The 22,709-nt window shown below is 39.9% G+C and overlaps 1 protein-coding gene across 1 annotated transcript in view; it reads left to right on the top strand.

Moving 5' to 3' along the window:
- Positions 1-22,709, top strand: part of NRCAM (neuronal cell adhesion molecule) — a 321,909-nt gene that overhangs the window by 64,240 nt on the left and 234,960 nt on the right. Inside the window, exon 2 of the mRNA XM_065938640.1 lies at positions 7,633-7,770. The gene's annotated coding sequence lies outside the window, so the exon portion shown is untranslated. The remainder of the gene's footprint in view (positions 1-7,632; positions 7,771-22,709) is intronic.

Genomic DNA, 22,709 nt, shown 5'->3' with positions numbered 1-22,709 from the left:
ATGTATTCAAACGGCAGATGGCATTCCTATGCCAGACGCTATCCGTGCCCGGCAGGCCTCTCACACATCCTCAGCCATGGCAGGGGAGGGGGAGCATCGCACTTTCTTCTTCTCTGGGATTTGCCATCTTTTTCTCGTCTCCGATGCCAGTGTCTTCTCACAGGATTTACAAGAGAAGAAAAGTCTCACTGTTCTGGAAATACTCGAAAACGTTCCAAAACTTTCTTAGCGTTCTTCCTAGCAACAGATCCAGTGACTTCTCGCCACATTTCTCCTGGGTGGCACCATTCTCATGGTGTTTATCTCTTTCTGCCACCAACTGGCCATACAGCCTTGGGCCATTAGACCGCTTTCTGTGTCTCAGTTTTCTCCTCTGGGGAGAATAAGACCTCCCTCCTCGTAAAGTTCCCAAGAAGATCAAATATCTGCCAGCCAGTGACAAAAGTACCCAGCATGGAGTAAGCACACAGTATGTGTTGCTAGGTAGTTGTGTTATCCACATACACCAGGATCGCTTCCATGTTGGTGGAACTAACATGACTAAGAATCACATGATTTGCTTTTGGTGTCCTGGCTTTGCCACTTACTGACTGGGGTGAATCATTGAGAAGTAACCTTGTGCTTAGTATATTTTTATCTGTAAAATATCAATTATAATACTTATTTTTCTGAATTAAGTGCAATTACTTCTATGAAAAATATCACAAAAATGCCATACAGCCCAAGATGGTGTTAGGATCTCTCATCTCCGCCTTGCGGTAGACGCCACCATGACTTAGTCACTTTTGTGTTGCTTGTGGCTCCCAGGGCTAGGACCTGGCCACTGGTGGACCTGAACAGTGATTGCTGAATCACAGCTCAACACAACTGAGAAAAAAACACACCAAGAGGACCTCTGTGTGGCCAAGAGACACGGCATGAGATCTATACATGCATATCAGTTCAGTTCAGTTGCTCAGTCATGTCCAACTCTTTGGGACCCTGTTGACTATACTACACCAGGCTTCGCTGTCCATCACCAACTTCAGGAACTTGCTCAAACTCATGTCCATCGAGTTGTGATGCCATCCAACCATCTCATCCTCTGTTGTTCTCTTCTCCTCCTGCCTTCAATCTTTCCCAGCATCAGGGTCTTTTCCAATGAGTCAGTTCTTTGCATCAGGTGGCCAAAGTATTGGATCTTCAGCTTCAGCATCGGTCTTTCCAATGAATATTCAAGGTTGATTTCCTTTAGGATTGACTCGTCTGATCTCCTTGCAGTCCAAGGGACTCTCAAGAGTCTTCTCCAACACCACAGTTCAAAAGCATCAATTCTTTGGTGCTCAGCTTTCTTTATGGTCCAACTCTCACATTCATACATGACTACTGGAAAAACCATAGCTTTGACATAGATGGACCTTTGTTGGCAAAGTGATGTCTCTGCTTTTTAATATACTGTCTAGGTTTGTCATAGCTTTTCTTCCAAGGAGCAAGCATCTTTTAGTTTCATGGCTGCAGTCACCATCTACAGTGATTTTTGAATCCAAGACAATAAAGTCTGTCACTCTTTCCATTGTTTCCCCATCTGTTTTCATGAAGTAATGCGACCAGAAGCCATGATCTTAGTTTTTTGAACTTTGAGTTTTAAGCCAACTTTTTCACTCTCCTCTTTCACTTTCATCAAGAGGGTCTTTAGTTCCTCTTCACTTTCTTCCATAGAGTGGTGTCATCTGTGTATCTGAGGTTATTGATATTTCTCCTGGCAATCTTGATTCCAATTTGTGCTTCATCTAACCCAGCATTTCATTTCATGTGATGTACTCTGCATACAAGTTAAATAAGCAGGGTGGCAGTATACTGCCTTGACATAAGAATGTCAATCTGAAACCAGTCCATTGTTCCATGTCCAGTTCTAACTGTTGCTTCCTGACCTGCATACAGGTTTCTCAAGTAATCACTTGAGAACAACACTTGAGGAGAAGAGAACAACAGAGGATGAGATGGTTGGATGGCATCACAACTCGATGGACATGAGTTTGAGCAAGTTCCTGAAGTTGGTGATGGACAGCGAAGCCTGGTGTAGTATAGTCAACAGGGTCCCAAAGAGTTGGACATGACTGAGCAACTGAACTGAACTGATATGCATGTATAGATCTCATGCCGTGTCTCTTGGCCACACAGAGGTCCTCTTGGTGTGTTTTTTTCTCAGTTGTGTTGAGCTGTGATTCAGCAATCACTGTTCAGTGATTACTTGCATACAGGTAAGGTGGTCTGGTATTCCCATCTATTGAAGAGATGCACTTACATATGTTCTTTAAGACTGATCCATCAGCCCCTCTCCCTGGTCTTCTTTTATACAAATTCAACCCTAGGAAGACCAGAAGTATCCCTTTAGAGCCCAGAGGATGGCCTTAGTTGCTTGGGCAGGCACATCCACCACCATGAGAAATTACAGCTTGACAGCCTGACAGTCAAGGTGGAGATAGAAAAACTAAGGAAAGTAGACACAGGGACTTAAAAAGCCCTTCTATGTGTTTTTTTTTTTTTTTTTTACTGTAAGGAGAAATCCCATGTGACCTACTGAAAGCAAATTTAGACAAAGTAACAGATCTTTGGAGAACAATTTCACTGTCAGGGTATACCAGATGACCTACAATGACAGATTCTGCTAATTTTCATGATTGCTTCAGGGAAGGATGAGGCAAGCTTAACTGTTTTTGCAATATGTTTCTCAAATATAACTTCTTGGTCTGCTGCACAGGTAATTACTCTAACCACAAAGTTCATGTTGCCAATTATCTCAGCTATGGCCTAATTTTCCCTAATGATGCTGAAGCCTAATTCTTCTGGGTTTCACAGTCTCTACCAAATAAATGTTAAAACCTTTATCTAGCAAAATCAACTGCTTGGTCATGTCAGTTTATGTAACTATTTATATCTTCATGATGATTTGCAGTCAATTTGGAGAACTGCTAATGATTAAAATTAAAGAATGACCTAGAGGCTAAAATTAATTCATTTAAATTTCTTGACAGTTTGGTTTTCACTATTTTTTTATACCACTATTGGGTCTGTGAAATAGTGTCCCATTCTGTGTTGTATCATCGCATGAACAGCATTCTACATGGCATGCTTGTCTAATCTGTAGATGACACGGAGGTGAAAGGCATAATGCTTATTTTGAGAGGGCAGAATTGAGATGTCAAATGTTTTTGGCAAGTTGTAATGATAAACTCCATTCTCAAAAAGTGAAATATTAATAGGGTGAAAATAAAACCTCCTCTTGGTTCTAGCAAAAATACCTACAAAAAATAATGGAGCTGCTGTCAACCTGATATGTAGCTATACAAACAGCTGTAATTGAGGTGGCATAACTTTACTCAATATGCACTGGGCATCTCAAGCTGTAGAGAACAGAGACTCACTCAGGACACCCTTAGGAGGAAGGACTGATGCCCACTTGGATCTGAAAAGTGGGAGATTAGGGTTGGATGCTACTTCAGGGAATGAGTCTTCTCTCTCATCATCTCTCTGCTCTTTCTGCTTACCTCTGCATATTCAGTAGGTTCTCATCTGACTCCTAGTGTCTGGTCCAGGTCCCAGAGAGAGCTAATTTGGTTGACTTGGCTGATTATCATTTTTTTCTCCAAGGTGGCACTAGTGATAAAGAACCTGCCTGCCAATGCAGGAGACCTAAGAGATGCAGGTTCAATCCCTGGGTGGGGAAGATCCTCTAGAGGAGGTCTTGGCAACCCACCCCAGTATTCTTGCCTGGAGAACTCCATAGACAGAGGAGCCTGGTGGGCTACAGTCCATTGGGTTGCAAAGAGCCAGACATGACTGCAGTGACTTAGCACATACTAGGGCAGAGGCTTTGGCACAAAGCAACCTCATGGGTCATCTTCCAGCCTCTGAGAATACCCTGGAGTCAGGTGCTTCCCCCCGTCCTATCAGTGGCCACCTCTACTAAATCAGCAGTTGATCCCTGCTTTTCTGAACAGTGGGCTGTGGTTGGGAAGGTTTACACTAGGATGTGAATCTGGATCTATATCCAGGAGCCAGATCTGGGATCAAGGAGTGAAAGCTATGAGAAGAGAGATTCAACTCTGTACAGAGTACCCTGAAAATGGAATAGGTTGTGGGCAGATGGATCGTTAGATACACCTTCCAGGCCCCTTCCAATTCTCAAAATTATGTTTTCATTTTTACTGTCATTCTTTTATTTCTTCCGACAAGTGTCTTAATGAAAACCATCTTTTCACATTATTTTTAAAATGAGCTGTGAAGATGATTTCTGCCACAGTATAATCATGAGCTGCCTAAGGTGTCAGAAGCAGTAATGCTTTGCATTAGCCTCTTAAATAAAATATATTTCATATGTGGAATATTTATAACTTAGATTTTATTATAGTCAGTAGCTATTTAAAGAAAGGAAATCATTTACATAATGTAAATGTACCAGACCAGCAAACTGCAACAAAGATACTTCTCTAAGATTTTGAAGGTGAGTGTAAGAGTGTTTCAGACATTTTTTCCCTAAGGAATTGTAAATGGCCTTCCAGAGATTTCAGTTAAGCTTTAAAATTCACATGTCATGATGGACTGAATCATTTAGGACAGATTTCAGTGGTGACTCTTCTGACACTTGTCTGAGCTGAAGTCTCCAAAGTAGTGGCTTTAAATCTCACTATTTAAATTCTACTAATTTGGAAGTGTGTGTGTATGTGTTATGAAGGGAGAAGAAAAAGTATTCCACACAATGTTCATCTTTTCCCAAACAACAATAGTTATTTAATTGGAGAAAATCTGAAAGCACTGAGAAGACTCCCGGGTGCTTCTGTTTCCTTTTTCTAACTTGAGAGCGCTTTGTGCAAAAAAGAAAAAAAAAAAAAGAATAGGGCTGGGCAGATACAGAGCAGAGTAGCCTTGCCTCCAGCTGCCTGTTTATTGCATTCCCTACAGGCAATACATGGTTGGGGGGGAAAAAAAAACAGCTTTGTTAAAATTCCACTTCCACCATTTTGGAGGCAAGACAAAGCACTCTCAACTTCAGTTTCCTCATTTATAAATCAGGGATAATAATAGCCCTTAGGACAGAGCGTTCTTGTAAGGATTAAAGCACTTAGCACAATGTCGGGCTCTTACAGAGTACTTAGAAATTTAGCTCTTAGGATTATTTTTATCTTCATTACTCCTTAAGGAGTGGGAATCCTGAGGTTATGCTTGCCTCTTCCCAGAAAGTCAGTAGCATCAGGCCCTGTTAATGGTGTAAATCCATGTGGACCTGTCCTACCCAGCCCAGCCCTAAATAGGGTTATGTCAGGCCCCAGCTCATGATCTGCTTTTATCCTTCTTGGAAGACTTGAGTCCATCCTGGCCTCGATCCTTTGCTTGGACCTCATATAAGTCTGTGTACCTCTCAGAGTCCTAGTTTCCTCCTCTTGAAATTTAGGGAACTATTTATTTATTTTTAATCAACATAAAGTTGATTTACAATGTTGCATTAGTTTCAGCAAAAGATTTCAGTTATATATATATATCTATTCTTTTTCAGATTCTTTTTCCTTATAGATTATTACAAAATATTGAGTACTGTTCCCTGTGCTACAAAGTAGGTCTTTGTTGGTTATTTTATATATAGTAGCATGTATATATGGAGAAGGCAATGGCACCCCACTCCAGTACCCTTGCCTGGAAAATCCCATAGACGGAGGAGCCTGGTAGGCTGCGGTCCATGGGGTCGCTAAGAGTCGGACACGACTGAGCGTCTTCACTTTCACTTTTCACTTTCGTGCATTGGAGAAGGAAATGGCAACCCACTCCAGTGTTCTTGCCTGGAGAATCCCAGGGACAGGGGAGCCTGGTGGGCTGCCGTCTATGGGGTCGCACAGAGTCGGACACGACTGAGGCGACTTAGCAGCAGCAGCAGCATGTATATATTAGTCTCAACCTCCTAATTTATCCCCCTACTTTTCCATTTGGTAACCATAAGTTTGCTTTTTATATCTGTGAATCAGTTTCTGTTTTGTGACTAAGTTCATTTGTATCACTTTTAGACTCCACATATAAGCAATATCATATGATGTTTGTCTTTGGTGTTCTTTGCTTAGTGTGATCTCTAGGTCTATCCATGTTGCTGCAGATGATGTTATTTCATTCTTTTTTATGGCTGAGTATATTCCATAATATAAGGATACCACATCTTCTTTATGTATTCATTTGTTGATGGACTTTTAGGTTATTTCCATGTTTTGGCTATTAATAGGCACATGAAAAAATTCTTGACATCGCTATTAGAGAAATGTGAATCAAAACTACAGTGAGGTATCACCTCAACTGGTCAGAATGGCCATCATTTAAAAGTCTACAAATAATAAATGCTGGAGAGGGTCTGGAACAAAGGGAACCTTCCTACACTGTTGGTGGGAATGCAGATTGGTGCAGCCTCTGTGGAGATCAGTATGGAGGTTCCTCAAAAAATGAAAAATAGAGCCATCATATGATCCAGCAATCCCACTCCTATGGAGAAAACTATAATTTGAAAAGGAGAACTATTAAATTTTATAGAGTTTGGAAGTTTTGAATATTATTAAACTGTATTTGTTTTAGAGATCAGATGCGAATTGTGTAGAGAAGATGGGACTCAGCCCTGGATGAATCATTGAAGAATGTCTTCTCTGACTTTCTCTCCTTCAAAAAAATGCTTGTGCTTGGGTTCTGTCCCACTTGATCTGATATATTGGTAATTGGTCAGGCATTTATTTGGCCACATGGGGCCTAGCCACTGACATTTTGTAAAACCTCTCTCACTGGTGCAAATGTGCCTGCAAGGTTGAGAAACACTTAGCAAGCCCAAGGTCAGACTATTAATGGCAAGGGCAGGTCTAGACTCCCGGCTTCTCTTTTTCCCCTGTACACTGTCCCCAAGTTCTGGTTTGAAAGAGATTTTCTGAACATTTTTGCAGTGTTTTTTTTCACACTTTCTCATAAGAATGAGTTATTAAATAAACATATTATTCAAACACTTCTGTTAGTTGATTTCCTTTTAATTAAGGTTTCATTCTGTGGTGTTCTACCTTAACCTTATGCTTGTTTTCTTACAATGGTGTGTTCTGAAACCTTCCTTCCCAGAAACCTCCTTTTCTCACTGCCTTCAAAGCGACCTCCAAAATGTAATTGCATGTCTGTGTTCCTCACTGAGATCATCAACCTTGATCAAATTCTTAGTTCTTCATTGTTTGCTCTTTGCAGTTTGTATTAGATTTCCCTAGCCGCTACCTGTGTGTTGATGTGATTCTACAGCACTCTGTATTCCCATGAAGTATTAGAGTAAAATTAGATCAAGTGTCTTTTTTTGCTTTTTTGTTTTTGTGAGCAGTTGTTTCCTGCTATTGAGGGCTCATTCCAACTTCTATCATATACCAAAATGTAATTGGAATTGTGTTACCTTTTTTTAATTTCCTGTTGCCATGAAATTGCTTGAAGTTTCTTAGACACTGATGTCCTTAACTACTGTAATGCTTGGTTAAAATTCATCATGGGATTTAATACGTATTAAGTTCCCCTCGTCAATTTTAGTAGGATAGCTGAAAGCTTAATAGAATTAGCTAACCCCAAACAGTTTACACTGTTCTATGATTGTTTTGTTTTCAGGAACCTTTGTGATACTCCACACTTGTGTGCCGAAGACTTTAACCACATCTGCTCTCAGGAGTTGGCATCCTGGGAAAAGAACGGCTTCCAGAATCAAGGAAATTTTTGGGAGGTTCCTGGCCTGGTGCATCTTTGAAGGTGAGAATGAAACCGTTTTCTCTTTGTCTTTAGAAATCTAATTGAGCTGTTCTGTCTTCAAGATCTGCTTTCTGGACGAGTGAATAGGGGACTACATTATTGAAAATTCTCTTTAAAGAACTGAGAGTTTTTCTTTTTCAGGAGATTTTATAGTAGTCATGAAGGATATCAGTTGGCTATTTTGACCAAATAGGACTTTATCTGAAGTGTAGATCTGTGAAACGACGATCTATGAAGACTTATTTAAACATACACATACATACACACACCCCTTAAAAAAATCAGTAACATTTCTCTTCTCAGAAATTTCTTATGCATTTAAGGTCTCTCTCAGCCTTCATTTCTGTCTTACCCTGCCTTCTAGGATTATTTTAAGAATCAAACAATATAACTTATGTAAACCATGAAGTATTATTTGCATAAGTAAGAAAAGTAGTCACTATTTCCAAACACTTATAATCCTCCAGATTACTCTCATAACTTCCAGTCTGTTTTCTTCCATAGTGTGATTCATTTTTATTTCAATTCAGTATACTTTGCTAGGATCTTAAGAAGTAAAGTCCTTCCCTTCAAGGAATATCTGTCAAATTCAGGACAGTCACATAAATAAATATGACCCTCTCCAATGTGATCTTAAGTATATTGAGAATGCACTAAGGATTAAAAAAGGCATCAAATGCAGCCTGGAGCCAGAAGATTGTGTGTGTAAAAGCAGGCTTCCTGGAGGAGGTAACCCCTGAAATGGCCCTTGAAAGATGAATAGTAGTTAGACCGGTAAAGAGCAGGGTGGGGTGGAGGAGTCCATTGCAGGCAGTGGTGGTGAGATAGTTGTGTAAAACTCACATAGAGAAGTAATAAGTCATTCAGGATTATTGACCCATGAGTATGGGGGGTGTATGTGTGTATGTGTTTGTAAGCACTGAAGTTTTTTTTTTTTTAATTGAAGTATGATTGATTTACAGTGTTGTCTTAGTTTCTGGTGTACAGAAAAGTGATATAGTCTTTTTCAGATTCTTTTCCATTGTAGTTTATTATAAGATATTGAATATAGTTCCCTGTGCTATACAGTAGGACCTTATTATCCCAAACTCCTTATTCATCACTCCCCTAGCCCCATTCCCCTTTGATAACTATTAGATTATTTTCTACATGTGTGATTCTATTTCTGTTTTGTAAATAAATTCATTTGTATTATTTTTTCAGATTCCACAAATAGTGATATCATATTTGTCTTCTGTCTGACTTCATTTAGTATGATAACTTCTAAATTCATCCATGTTGCTGCAAATGGCATTATTTTGTTGTTTTTTATGGCTGAGTAATAAATATTCCATTGTGTGTGTGTACACACACGCCACATCTTTATCCATTCACCTGTTGATGTACATTTAAGTTGTTTCCATGTCTTGGCTGTTGCAAATACTAGTGCTGCTATGAACGCTGCAGTTCATGTATCATGTATCTTTTTGAATTACAGTTTTCTCAGGAGTGGAATTGTAAGATCATATGGTAATTGTATTTTAGTTTTTTAAGGAACCTCTGTACTGTTCTCCATTGTGGCTGCACCAGTTTAAATTCCAACCAAAAGTGTAAGAGGGTTCCCTTTTCTGCTGAGGGATTTTAAGGTGGCAGTCTTTGGCCTTTTAGATGTGTTAACCTGAAGAAAGTTAGAGGAAGAGTTACAGGTGAACAAGATTGAAGGAGGAAGATTTGTAATGATCTGGGGAAGAGATGGGAGGACTATAATTAGGGTAGAAGCAGAGAACACCAAAAAATTGATGCTTTTGAACTGTGGTGTTGGAGAAGACTGTTGAGAGTCCCTTGGACTGCAAGAAGATCACACCAGTCAATCCTAAAGGAAATCAACCTTGAATATTCATTGGAAGGGCTGATGCTGAAGCTGAAGCTCCAATAGTTTTACCACCTGATTCGCAGAACTGACTCACTAGAAAAGACCGTGAAGCCTGAAAAGATTGAAGGCAGGAGGAGAAGGGGACGACAGAGGATTAGATGGTTGGATGGCATCACCGAGTTGATAGACATGAGTTTGAGCAAGCTCCAGGAGTTGGTGGTGGACAGGGAAGCCTGGTGTGCCTCAGTCCATGGGGTCACGTAGAGTTGGACAGGACTGAGCGGCTGAACTGAACTGAACTGAGTGAGGAACAGAGAAAGAAATTTTGGACAACTAGAATATTCTGAATTTTGTGATAGCTTAAACATTGGAAGTGAGAAAACATTAGGACTTGGGATTGTCAGGTTTCTGACTTGAGTGACAGAAAGCGTGATGATGTCATCAAGAGAATCAGCAGGGAAGTGGACTTGGTGAGGGGAGGAGAGGACTTTGAGGTGTATTTGGGACACGTAAGTCCGAATGGCTCCCAGATAGTTGGACATGTAAGTGTGGTGGTTAGGGCAGGGTTGAGGACTAGCAGTGTTGATTTGGGAGTTACAGGCAATAGTTAAAAATCTTTTTTAAAATATAAATTTCATATTGTGCTTAAGCCTCCACTATCATTTATTTGTATACTTAAAGCACAATTCACCACATTCTCAGTTTCCATTTTATTTTGACATTACCTGTCATTTCACTTGTATCTATTCTTGTTGGTCCTGTTTTCTTGGAATAATAAATTGGGATTTTACCTCATGACCGTTGTTGTGACCTTTTGAGTTTGATGAAAGAAAATTCCACCTAGTATTTTAAAAACCCATGAAACCCTAAAATGTTCTAGAATTGTAAGTGCCAGTCTCCATCTTAATTCACAGTGACTATAGATGTTATTTAAAAGTACTCTGCTCCAGTTCCATTCTTCTTTCTCAAGATTACTTTGGCTATTCGAGGTTTTTTGAGGTGGGAGGGGGGATCGGGATGGGGAATACATGTAACTCCATGGCTGATTCATGTCAATGTATGACAAAACCCACTGCAATAAAAAAAAAAAAAGACAAAAAAAAAAAGAAAGAAAAGGCCATGAACCATTATGCTTGAAAAAAAAAAAAAAAAAAGTACTTTGCTTTCCAAAGTATAGTGTTGTGTTTTCTTTCTCCCCCCTGTTTAAATCGAGATTTCTTATCAATTCCTCCCTTTTATGGCTCTGTCCAGGATCTGAGTCTTGCATGTGGGAGACTAAGCAGCATCTTTTTTGCAATCTTCTGTGGGGTGGTGCCAGGGTCCCTCCCTTGGGTCTTCCCAGAATCAACCCAGAATGTCATTAAGGAAGACGGTTATAACAGAGGCTGCACTGTTTGAGGTCAAGCCTACCCAAGTCAGACTTCTGAAAATCATTACGCAGAGCCTTCTTTGAGGGAATGTCATGGGTAAAAATTTTAAATTCAAATAATACTTACAATAGTACTATTTTGAGTGAATTTTATTTGATTACCATGGTTGTAATGAACTTACTGATTTTTTTTTCTTAAGATCTGTTGGAATATTACAAAATGCTCCTTTTTTACTCTTTCTAGTTAACTTCTCTAGCATCCTTCCAGAAACTTTCAAGATCAATTAATCTGTCACTTTCAGTTTTATACAAAAGAGAAATAATTTGAAGCAGAATTAAGTACATAATGCTAACAGCTGGAGCCAGAGCCCTGGCCAGTTGAAACACATTCTGTCCTTTCCACTTGAGCTTTTTCCTTCTTATTCCAAATCTTTATTGAATCGTGATGTTATCTATGTGTCTTAAAATAGGAAATTTTTGAATTAAGTAAATCAGTTCACACTGATGGCATATGCTTTGGTTAATCACTCTCTGCTCAGCAAACAGATTTTGCCTTACTGCTTTGGGCTGTGATTAAGGTTTTATTGTTTTTTTATCTTTGCACCTAAAAAGTTTTTTAGTGTGAAATTTGTTTTTAGCATTCTCTATTGTGGTTCCACTGCTAAAAGGAAGGACTAGAAGAGAATCAAAACCACCTGTGTTTAAATTCCAGTTTAAAAAGACCTGTCATTTCAATCCATTATCAAGCCAATTTTTTCCAATAGGTGCTTTCAATAGGCATACTAGGCACATTCTAGGCACATTCAAATAAGGCAAGCACTGGCCATATAACCCAGTTTCCTGAAACATTTGACTTTTTTCCAGCTTTATTTCCTTTTTTAAAATAAAAGGCAACTTCCATACATTAAAAAAAGAGACACTCTTCATATATTTTAAAATCAACACTTTTAAGCAGAGGCTATTTCTGATTTGTTCAAAAACATTGTAAGACTTGGTGAATTTTATGTATAGAAATGAATTCATGGAAATGCTGAGTTGGTGTAACTTAGAATGACGTCACATGCATGCAAGTTGTAGGTGGTCTCAAGGACAATGAATTGTTCTCTGAAATTCACAGAACGGGCAGTCATTGCTGTGAAACCAGTGGGCTGTTTCAGGGTCCGGAGACACAACATGATTCAGTCATCCCGAGGGCTGCCAGTCGCGAAAGGAGTTTCCACTTGCTTGTGTGCCGGACACAAGAAATATGTCTGCCCATTTTGGTCTCTTTCTGCCTTCTGTCTCACTCATAGTTTTTGTGATACAGACAAATGTGGTATCTCCAAAACAGGAGACCCTTGACAGTTTGTGTTTATGGATCTAAAAGTGGAGACAATTGGTTGTGGACTGAAAAGCAGGCAAATGACCCTCCACTGGGCTTCCCTGATAGCTCAGACGGTAAAGTATCTTCCTGCAATGCAGGGCTGGGTTCGGTCCCTGGGTCACAAAGATCCCCTGGAGGAGGATATGGCTACCCACTCCAGTACTCTTTCCTGGAGAATCCCACAGATGAGTCTGGTGGACTGCAGTCCATAGGGTCGCAAAGAGTTGGATGCGACTGAAGCAATTTAGCATGCACACACGCATGTACACACACACCCTTCATTTGGTAACAAGCAAGAGCCCTGGGAAGACAGTGTCTTGGCATGTTGCTCTCCACATAGTGTGGCCACATTGGACCAAATGATGATGTGAACAGAGATGGAGAGATGTAGAGACTTCTGCAGACAGTAAACACAGGATGGTGTGATGTCTGGGAAGGGACAGGTCAGCTTTCACTGCTGTCGTTGGGCTTGGTGGTAGGGTCTTCTAAACAGTCTGACTGTGGACAGCAGTATTGGGTGGCTGCTTCCTGCTTCGATTCCAGAATGACTGTTCCAAGTATCATGATGCCAACAAAGCACAATAGATAGCACTGATATTAGCTTTGGAGGCGCCACTTAAAAGTATTTAGAGTTTAAAATAATATTCAAGACTTCCCTTCTTCTGCTCTGTGGGTAGAGCACAGAATTTTGCTGGAGGGAGGTTGTTTAGAGAAAACTCTTAGAAAGTGAAAGCCATCGGTGAGTTGCCAGGTGACACTTCTGAATGGGCAGTCTTCCAAAAGGCTCAAATCATATTTAGCAGTAAAGTGTGTTACCCTACGCCCTTTTGTAGTGTGGGATTTTGAAAAGAGAGGGAACAGGAAATGCTGAGCCACCAGCTTTGGATCCAAATTCAATCCCACTGTAGAGGTCACAGACATCAGCAGTTTGTGGGCCATTTTGGTGGAGGACAATAACAGTGGATTTCTAATCAGATAATGTCCTGCTACATTTGAATTTTCACTCTCCACTGCCTTTTGTCATCTGAATCCTTTCAAAATCATTCTTGACTCAGGTTTATTATTAACTTTTTGAACTCTGGCTTCTGTACTAATATCTTGCTGCTCACGTTAAAATGAGAACGTTGCTGCGAGAATTTCTTTTTACATTTGTTAATAGAATAGCAAGGCAGCATAATGTGAATTAATACTCTTCACATTTCCCCACAATATAAGCTGGATTCATTATCGCCTGGGGATCTATTTCAAATTCATGTCCTAGTAAGCCATTCCAGCTAGTTGTTGGCTTTCTAGCTTTTTAAAAGCCTCTCCATAATGGATAAATAGAGAACAATACATAATACATAATTTTGATTTTAAACTTTAAAAACATGTTTGATTGTTCTCATTATAAAATGGAAAATGAGACAGAACTTCCTCTTCAATGACCGATAGTATAAGTATTTGTAATTTTCTTTTGGCAAGAACCATCCTGAGGCAATTATGTCTTTTTAATATAGTTTAGACAATAAATTCTATGAGGAAAGATTAAGGATAGAAACATTATTGAGGATGCAGAGCCACTAACAGAGTTTATTCCTCCTTTGTAACATCTTTCCTTCAGAGGACACATGTATTATCATTGACCGAACTATTTAAAATGGCAGCGTCTGCTTGGGCAATAATTCTCTGTTACCAATATTTCAAATTACTCTCTCTCCTCTTCTGTCTCCCTTCTTTGCTATCAAAACTTCCAGTTTTGTTTCCAGTCATCATATTAGTATATGTGTATCACACAGAGAATGTGACACAGCAAAGGGGCAGAGGCAGAAAAAGAGAGAAAGCTGAAGAAAGCGACAGAAAAACAAGAGGTATTTTGTATTTCCTACACAGAAACCAAAGCAGTATTTGGAGTTCCTTTCCTGCCTCCACCTTATTTGTTTTTTTAATTTCTTTGACATGAACGCTACATGATTTTTTATAACTTACCAATCGATAAGCAATTATGCAGAACCATATTCTGAGTTAGAGATCTGAAAAGAGTCACTCTAATAGAGCTGTGCTGTCGCCCAGACGCCTTGCCCTTTTCAGGCTTGAGATCCTCTTTCCCCAGCTTCTGGGAGTCTTAGCAGCTGGAAGCTCACAGCTGGATCCCTCCTTGGTGACTGCCCTTAGCTGTCAGCTAAGGAGAGCTGCCTCACTCAAGAGCCTGCCCTTCGCCCCTGGGGCAGCAGCATCCATTCAGTGGCTGGTCAACCTGGGGACACAGAGGCCCTTGGCCTGCTTCAGGACAACTCTGGACTGTTGTGACTGCACTGCAGTCCGGCTTCTCCCACTGCCTCACCTGCTTTCTTCACTCTCCCGTTGCTGTGGAGTCCAGCAGCAGTCACCAGTGAAATTTCCAAATTCTCATCTCAGAGTCTGGTTCGAGGAAAGGGAGCCTGCAGCAGCCGCCATACCTGGACCATGCCTTGCATACATGTATGCATGTGCACTGTGGTAAGGCACTGGCTCAAGAATCATCATCAAGATCTCTGACAAGTCCATGCCGTTCCTGTGAAAAATGGGAATAAAAATACCAGCCTCTTAGAGTTGTTGCCAGGATTCAGTAGCAAAGTATTCAGTGCCTGCCACACAAGAAGCACTCCTTAAATTACAGCTTTTGCTGAAATTATCTACAAATGATCCATAAATGGTGTACTAGTTCCGACCAATTGATTACAATACAGAATGTATTGTAATGTCATTTTACGACAACATTTATTTCAGTAGAGGATCAGGTTAATGAATGAGGCATCATCTGCTTATTTAAATAGTTCTTCCTCATTGTCAGTTTCCATTTATTTAGTGTGTAGAGAAATTGGGAAGGTCTCTAAAGGGATCCGTAAGTCATTAAAGAGATAGAAAGAAAATGTTATAGGAAAGAATTAAAGGATCTGGAAATAAGATTGGAAGATTGAGTAACTTGCTTTCTATATTCAAGTAAGTGGAAACGTTTTATGAGGGGAATATTGGACTTGTTTTTCCCATGTTCACAGAAGAAAGAACAAGAGAAAATGGACATAAATTGAAGGAGGAATCTAGGTGGGTTTGTATTAAGGGAATTCCTCTGTTCTTGGACAGTAAACATGGGAAGGAGCTTGGAATATATATATTTTTTTAATCTTCAAAAAAAAAGAAAGACAACATTCAGTCTGTCTAGGGACTGAATGCTTCCTAGGGAATTTATGGAGGACTCTGAACTCTTGTGATTCTGAGATTTCAGATATGATATTTCCTAGAAACTCAGGCACATATGTTCTATTTTATAAATGGAAGCTAACTACTATTTGACCACTTTCATTTTCTTTTTAACTAAATTTTTATAATATCTTTGAAAATGCTCATATGCACCTTGTATGTGGTTTTCTTATAATGTTAATTTTTTTCACTGAATAGGTGTCTATTAGAAATATGACAAGTATCATTCTCATAATTTCCAATATGTCATCTCTTTATACTATGTATAAAAATAAATTAAAACCTAACATCCTGTGCCATTTATCTATACGTGCTGTAAGTTATTTGGGGTCTCAGATCTTGGGATGATGTTTAAATGAGCACTTGTGAGTAATAAATCACTCCAAAGGGCTTTAGAACACGAGCAAGAGGTCTGGAACTATGGAGAACACTTTTTCAATCAATTAATGGCTTAGCGATAAGATTAAAGAGTGGATATGGGACTAGGTTTTTAATGTTCTTTAAGACCTCAGTGTCAAAAGATAAGAGGAAGCCATTAAGATGTTTCTCAGTTACTGGTAAATGTTTTGGATTTTGCATTTTCTCCTTGGCATGGCTTGTCAAATGAGTCACAGACAAGAGACAGAATGAAGTGGGTGAAGGAGCCCTGGACCACAAGCCAAAATGCCTGGCTCTGCTTCCATCACATTTAAAAACGGTCTGTGCTTCTCTTATAGAACTATGTCTGCGTGGAATTTCTTTGAATCTCTTAACTCCAGGACCCTGTGTTAGATGCTCATCACAGCACAGTACCTGCTTTCAGAAGACGCCCAGCAGACCTAACCTGAGGGCCCCATCACCCCTTGGCCTAAAGCAAGCAGCTCTGCTTCTGCTAACTATTTTTCTTTTTCTATTTTTTAGCAAGCACAGGGAGATAGAGGTTCCATTTAGGATTTCACCTGACTAACTAGATTCCTTGCTAGAAACAAGAATCCTACAGGTAGTCCTGCTGATCTCGTCTTCAGTTTTCTCCCCAGTGTATCTCGTTAAAATACTGAATTTCATTGCTTCTCTTACGGCCTAGTTGAAACTCTTCCAGTAGCTGTCTATCTCATGAGGGAAAATGTACACACTGTTTACCCCAGTGTTCCTGGCCGCCCTCACTGCCCCAGCACGGAGATGGACTTAGAATTCTAACATGAGGTCTTCTGGATCTGGTTATCAAATGCAGAGTTGGAGACTGGGTGGCCTCTCACAAGCAGCTCATGCAGTCGACTTCCTGTCTGATTTTGCTCAGCAGCATCCTTGCTGTCCTTCTAAGCTACCCAGGCCATTCTGTTCCTATTCTGAGCATCCCTCCTCCATAAGGCCTTCTTTGATTGCTCCAGCCACTATTAATCTGGCCCAGCTCTGAAATTCTTTTACACACGTGGGCATTTATGCTAGTCTGCATTCCATTGTACCCAGTTTGACAATCGTGTTATGTAGCCTGCATGTGCTCAGCTTTATTCTCGCTCCCTCAGGTGTCAGGGAACATGCAGCAGTCACTGTGACCACCACTTACCTAGAGAAATACACATGCCAGCGTCATCCCCAAATGTAAATTTTCAGTGTTCAGTTCAGTTCAGTCGCTCAGTCGTGTCCAACTCTTTGAGACCCCATGAACTGCAGCACACCAGGCCCCCCTGTCCATCACCAACTCCTGGAGTTTACTCAAACTCATGTCCATTGGGTCAGTGATGCCATCCAACCATCTCATCCTCTGCCGTCCCCTTCTCCTCCCACCTTCAGTCTTCCCGAGCATCAGGGTCTTTTCCAAAGAATCAGTTCTTCGCATCAGGTGGCCAAAGTATTGGAATTTCAGCTTCAGCATCAGTCCTTCCAATGAATATTCAGGACCGATTTCCTTTAGAATGAACTGGTTGAATCTCCTTGCAGTCCAAGGAACTCTCAAGAGTCTTCTCCAACAACACAGTTCAAAAGCATCAATTCTTCGGCGCTCAGCTTTCTTTATGCATTAAGATATTCTGGAAGAAATTTTAGCAACATGGATGGAAATAAAACTCACCTTAAGTTATAACACATTAAAGCTCAAAGCATTTGCCTTGACTGAATGATATAGATTTTAAGCCTAATTCTGCCTCTCACTTTGGGTTCATCAGCAAGTCACTTATTCTTTAAGATCTTTTTAATAACTGTAATAATACTGCTATTCTTTGTTCTTTCCACCTCACAGAGTGCTTTTACACGTTCTTTAATTTGAACTTCACAATGACCCACAAGGTACTGAGGTAAGCTAGTATCTCTCAAACAAGAAAACTGAGCTTGGGGCCATGACCTCAAATCTTTTTTTAAAAAACTTTTTATTTTGTATTGGGATATAGCCCATTAACAAACAATGTTATGGTAGTTTCAGGTGAACAACAAAGAGACTCAGCCATATATATACATATATCCATTCTCCCCCAAACTCTCCTCCCATCCAGGCTGCCACATAACATTGAGCAGGGTCCCATGTGCTATATGCTAGGACCCGGTTGATCATCCATTTTAAGTATAGCTGTGTATACATGTCCATCCCAAACTGCCCAAGTATCCCTCCCCCCAACACCTGCCCCTCAACTGTAAGTTTGCTCTCTAAGTCTGTGAGTCTGTTTTGTAAGTTCATTTGTATCATTTCTTTTTAAATTCCACACATTAGGAATTCCATACCCTTTTTCTCCTTCTCTTTCTGACTTACTTTACTAGGTATAACAATCTTTAGGTCCATCCATGTTGCCCCAAATGCATGCCCTCAAATTTTTATGTGTTAAGCTGACAGTAGTCACCGAAACTCAAATCTGGCTTCTATATTATTGTTCTCCTAAACTGTTACTAAAAGTGTTGTCTGCATGACTTCCCTGATGATCCAGTGGCTAAGACTCTGCACTCTCATAAAGCAGGTGTTTCAGTTTCGATCCTTGGTCAGGGAACTGGATCCCTTATACCAAAACTAAGAGTTTGCATGCCACAGTGTAAGATCCTGCATGCTACAACAAAGATCCAGCACAGCCAAATAAATAAGATTACTTCTAAACAAAAGTGTTGTCTACGGACCAGCTGCCTGCTGTGTGGGTGTCACCTGGGAGCTTGTTAAAAATGCAGAAGTTCAGGCCTCAGCCCAGCCCTGCTTTCTCAGGATCTGCATGTTAACAAGATGCCTAGGGATTCATCCATCATTTAAAGCAGAAGAAGTACTGTAATATCAGAACAGTTTAAGCCTCTGTGGTACAAACATGAAAAGGTTTTTAGAATTTTTATCCCTATCCCTGCCATCAAATCTCCTCTGTCATCTTCCCCTTTTCTTTGAAGAAATCTCGAGCAGATTTGATAGACTTTTAGTTATTTTCTGTTCTTTTTTTAAAAATAAGTTTCATACACTCTAATCCAGTTTTAAAACTTCAAACTCATATGGAAGGAAAAGCTTTCCTTTACCCCAGCCCAGCTTGTACCCTTCAAAAGGTTGTTTTTTCTTTTTTTGTTTTTTGCCTGTTCTTAAACCAAATGTACTTACTTCCAAGTTCTGATTCTTGATAATGTATCATGATGATGTTCAGTGTTCAGAATAAGAAACTCAGTTGCCCCGTTCAGCCTTCAGTGAAACTCAGAAGCAAAAACCAAGCACACACGCCCAACATTAAGTAACCAAGACATTTCAGTCTCTATTCACTGTATTTCACCAGCTTATTGGACCAAGGATGACTTATGGTTGGTTGTCTCTGGCAAAAACTGAAGTTGTTAAAGTATGAGACTGTACTTCATGAAGAAAGAACATTTTCAACCTCTTATTCTTAATTTTTGTTTTCATTTTTCAGTCTTCTTTGACTCGGAAGCCAAGAGTTAGATTTATTCACCAGTAGCCAAATGCCTGTCCTTAGATGCTAGATGGAATTCCAGGAGACTTCCCTGCGGGTCCAGTGATTGACTTTACACTTTCACTGCAGGGAGTTTGGGTTCAAACCATGGTTAGGAACCAAGATTCTGCATACCGTGTGGCACAGCAAAAAAAGAAAAGAGAGAGAGATGGATTACTCCAGTCTCAACTATATACTTTGTTGAACTTCTAACCCTGCCTTCCACCCTGAAATGAAAGTTTCATTTTGACTCTCCTGCTACCTTCTCTGTGTCTAGTTTGTCTTCCCTTTCATGTGACAAAAAAGGGCAGCTTTTATCTTTGTTTCTGGTTTGCAGATTTCATACATATTCATTAGCAGTTTCCTTTTCCAGCTACTGTTTTGTAGCTTGTTATTTGTAAATGAAATCTGAAATGAAGAACAGCTCCCTGTTCTCACTTTAATACGCTTGAGTTGTTGATCTTGATTTTGGAAGTCATGAGTGAGACAGGAGTGACTTTTGAAGGCTATTTTCTTAGGCTGCATCATTCAGGAAAGGGGTGTGTATGTGTCTCTGTGTCGTGTGGCTGGGGTAGGTAGACAGCACAAGTGCAGGAGTTTTTCCAGAGTATCTTCAGGTCATCGTGCTAGGCAGTGCACCCACTATCTCACTTCATCTTCACAAGGGCATTCTGAGAGGGGTGTTATTGTATCCATCTTAGAAGCCCAGAACCAGAGCTAAGGAAAAGTAAGCAGTTTGCTCCAATTCTCAAAGCTAGTAACTGAAGGTATGGTGATGACAGATAATTAAATGTGGATGTTTCACGTGCTTTTCTACTTGATCTGTAGAAATTGATCGTGGGACGTTTTGGAGTAATTACCTTTAGAGTAATTCTTAGGTTTCCCTGATGGCTCAGAGGGTAAAGAATCCACCTGCAAGGCAGGAGATATAGGAGATGTGAGTTTGAACTCTAGGTTGGGAAAATCCCATGGAGGAGGAAAATGGTAATCCACTCCAGTATTCTTGCCTGAAAAATCCTGTGGACAGAGGAGTCTGGCGGGCTTTGGTCCAAAGCGTCACAAAGAGTCAGACATGACTGAGTGATTAAGCACACACACCTTTAGAGAGTCAATTTGCTTTTATTTCAGTGTTTTAAGTTGTTAAGAACAGTATTACTAGGCCTGGGCTAGTGGGAGTGGAGCCTGTCTGACCTGTCCTCACTTAAACCTGAAGCTTGGTGCTGGTCCCTAGATGCCAGGGAAACTGACTCAGTATTTCCATGGATTGCTTTTAGTTAGTGCTTTGTTTACTGGATATTGCTGCAAAACCCTACCATTATGTGTCTGTAGAGAGTTTTTCTTCCCACCTTCAAGAAAGCTCTGGTTTGCAGAAAGCTCTTGTTCTTCCCCTCGCTTTCCTCTGGAAAACAAAACAGATGCAACTCTTAGGGGCGGACTTAGCACCACTCACTTAACAATTTCAGGCACCCCCTTTGCAGCCTCCCATAATTACTGGAGTGTTAGCAGGCAGCGCACCTGTCCTTTTAAGGGCTGTTTTTCTAAATTTGCTAGTCAGGCGAGTAATCTCTTTGTATTGTGAGTCTGTTTCTTAATTGTTGCATCAGATTCCCTCTGTGTCTCTCCTTGTTCAGCTTGGCGGCTGTGGACAGAGGACCCCTCCCGGGTACCCTTCTGCCTTGGTGAGGATTGGCATTGCCCTATAAATAAAGGCCACAGAAATCTTCATGTGTTAAGACCAGCCTGAAGCAACTCTATACTAGCCTCTTAAAATTTTTGCTGAAATTTAAAACACTATTTGCCTTCAGATATAAAACAGAGGCCCTTTTTTGGAACTCAGTAGCACTTAGAGTTGTCTATTGTCTGCCAAGCAAGTTGTAATTAAGTTTCCTATGCAATTTACCGTGTGATTTAGGATATGTGATTTTTTTTTTTAAAGCCAAGGGTAGAAGTATTTTTAAATAATGTTGATTTTTCCCCAAATAGAAAAGTAATACATATTCATTGCAGATAATTTAGAAAAGTGATGGAAAACGTGAAGAAAATAAAATAATGCAGGTAAAATGATTATTAACTTTTTGATGTGTGTTTCTTGTTGTACTCACATATATATAGATGCACACACAGCATGTTTAGCTTCTTGAAAAACAATTTTAATGGAGTTAGCCCTTGGGACATTAATGCCCAGGATTTTTCTCCTTTTTAACTTGTTCTTTTTATTTATAGAATGGAATATTACACATATACAAAAGAGAGGGAGAATGGCTCAGTAGTGAGGAATGTTTACTGTGGAAACAGGTTGCCTAGATTCTGGTTTGGTTTTGCTGTGTGCTGGCTCGGAACCTTGGGAAAGCCATTCAATCTTTCTTTGCTCAGTTTTCCCATATATAAAGTGGGGACAAAATAGAACATGTATCACTCATAATGTAAACTATTAGCTATTATTATTTTCTAAAATGAAGATAACATATATGTAATGTGAAAAGGAAAACTATACATAATCTGCCATTTTTGTTTGTGTTCTATTCCTTGATCATACCTCTTCCCTCCCTCCAGAGGTAAACATTACCCTAAATCATTGTTTAGCTTTATATAATTTGAACTTCATATAATCAACCTCATACACATTTTTACTTAACATTATGTTTGTGAGATTTCTTCAGGTGATTTTTTTTTCAGTGCTAAGAGTATATATCACATTTTTAAATCCCTTTGGATTGTCTTTAAATTTCATATTATTACAAGTCATGCTGCTGTGAACATTTTCCTACCTGTTTCTCGATACTCGTGCAAAATTCGTTGCTCTTGTCCTTCTGGTTTTTATTTTTTCAAGAAGTCTACCTGCTGGGTAGTATTGTATGAACATCTTCGATTTCACTGGATATTGGAGAATTGTTTTCCAAAACGGTTGTATTGATATATATATATATATTTAAGGGCTTCCCTGGTGGCTCAGTGGTAAAGAATTCTCCTGCCAAAGCAAGAAACATGGATTCAATCCCTGGGTCAGAAAGATCCCCTGGATGTGGAAATGGCAACCCACTCCAGCGTTCTTGCCTGGGAAATCCCGTGGACAGAGGAGCCTGGTGGGCTACAGTTCATGGGATTGCAAAAGAGTTGGACATGACTTAGTGACTAAATAGCAGCAGTATATACCAGAATGTGCACAAGATGGTAAGTCTGGGCGATGTAACTTTTGTTCTATGTAGATAATATGTCTTTTCTCTTTGTTTTAAAGATATTTTCCTGTGCTTTGTGTTTAAAACA

This window comes from Muntiacus reevesi, chromosome 6 (genome assembly GCF_963930625.1).
Source record: "Muntiacus reevesi chromosome 6, mMunRee1.1, whole genome shotgun sequence".
NCBI lineage: Eukaryota > Metazoa > Chordata > Mammalia > Artiodactyla > Cervidae > Muntiacus > Muntiacus reevesi.
Note: the sequence above shows the minus strand (reverse complement) of the source record. Positions and strands in the feature narration are given on the sequence as shown.